This window comes from Penaeus chinensis, chromosome 15, assembly GCF_019202785.1.
Source record: "Penaeus chinensis breed Huanghai No. 1 chromosome 15, ASM1920278v2, whole genome shotgun sequence".
Taxonomy (NCBI): domain Eukaryota; kingdom Metazoa; phylum Arthropoda; class Malacostraca; order Decapoda; family Penaeidae; genus Penaeus; species Penaeus chinensis.
Window position 1 is genome coordinate 8,210,522 of NC_061833.1, and position 2,500 is coordinate 8,213,021.

Consider the following 2,500-nt stretch of genomic DNA (forward strand, 5'->3'; position numbering starts at 1 on the left):
AGGACGAAGACAAAAACAATAATGGTACAACGAAAGCAATGATAATGATAATAAGAGTATGATAATGATAATGATAATGATAGTTATGATAATGATAATGATAATGATAATGATAATAATAGTTATGATAATGATAATAATAATAGTATGATAATGGCAATGATAATGATAGTTATGATAATGATAATGATAATAATGATGATAATGATAATAATAGTTATTATAATGATAATTATAATAATGATGGTAATGATACTTATAATAACTATGATAATGATAATGATAATGAAAATGATAATCTCTAAAAACATAATACCAACAACAGCAACAATGACACGTTAGATATTTGGCCACTTGTGATAAAAAACAACAAAAACAATGATTATGATGATATAATAACAAGGACAATCATATCAATAATGCCAATAACAATAACAATAACAACAACATCAGTGACAATAATGACATGATTATAAAAACGAGACAGAAAAGACAAACAGTAATGATGGCATGAGATTCGTTTTAATGGTCATCACTGTCATGAGGTCAATAAGGTGGAAAACAAATACAAAATAAACAACTAAAATAATGAAAATGATAATGATAACGATAAGGATAATGATGGTAATGATGTTGATAACAATAACGATAAAAAGGAAAAATGATGATAATAATTAGAATATTGATAATGATAATACCAATAAAGAAAATATTAATGATAATAAAGCTGATAATAATAATTATATTAATAATAATAACAATAATGGTAATAATAATCATAATTATAAAGAAAATGATAATGGTAAAGATGATGATAATAATAATATTGATGATGATAATAATAATAATACCAATGTTAACAATGTTAACAATGCCAATGATAATAGAAAAGATAATGATAATAACAGTAATAGTAGTAATAATGATAATAATAACGATAATAATAATAATAATAATAATAATAATAATAATAATAATAATAATAATAATGATAATAATAATAATAGTAATAATAATAACAACAATAATAATAATAATTATATTAATTATAATATTAATATTTATTATGAAAATAATAATAGCATTGATAATAGGTATAATGATAATACCAATACTAATGCTAACAATAATAATAATAACAATAATAGGTAATGATAATACTAATAATAACAATAGCAAGAAAAAGAAGAAAAGAAGAAGCAGAAGAAGAAAAACAACAACAACAACAACAGCAACAACAACAACAACAACAATGATAATAATAATAACAATAATAATGATAATAATAATAATAATAATAATAATAGTAACAATAATAATAATCATGATAATAATCGTGATGATAAGGATGATAATAATGATGTTATTAATAATAATATCAATAATAATAATAATAATAATGATAATAATAATAACATTAATGATAATAATAATAATAATAATAATGATAACAATAGTAATAATAATAATGATAATGATAATAGTAATAATAGTAATAATAATAATAATAGTAATGATAATAATAATACCATTATAAATAATAATAATAACCATCATCATTATTTTTATTATAATATTAATTTATAATATTGATAATAACAATGACAACGGCACTAATAATTATTGTAATAACAACAGCATAGTAATATTAGTGATATAAATGATGATAATAATAATAACAATGATAATAATAATAATAATAATAATATAATTAATAATAACAACAACTATAACAATAATGGTAATAATGATGATAGTGATGTTAACTCATTGCCGACGTGCACTGTGAGTTTACTTGTTTGATTGTTTTAACACATAGATGGCTCCACTTGTACTAAGCCACCTATGAGCCAATGACAAGTTCTGCCTGTCTCGCCCGTTCACCCTTTTCCTTAATTTTCGAAAATCTTATTTTGCTATTACTAAAGTTTGTAACATTATAGTAATTATAATGTTTAGAATAAAAATAACACCATCGGTATTCATAGCTCTAGTAAAAAATACATTCCAATTCAAGGAAAGGTGAAATCAGGTAAGGCAGAGCCATCTATGTTTCACAAGAAATATACAAAAATGAGCATAGCATTTTCCCCATTTTTTTTGTCATTTTCCCCTTATATTAGTAAGGATAATATCATCAATAATAATGACAATAATAAGTATGATCAGAATGACATAACAATAATAATAATAACAACAATGATAGTAATGACAATAATAATAATAATAATAATAGTAATAATAAAAATAATAATAATAATAATGATAATGATAATAATAACAATAATAATAATAATATAAGTGACAATAATAATATGATAATGATAATGATAATGATAATAATAATGATAATAATAATAATAATAATAATAATAATAATCATAATAATGATAATGATAATAATAACAACAATAATAATAATAATAATGACAATAATAATATGTTAATGATAATAATAATGATAATGATAATGATAATGATATTAACAATAGCAAAAGCA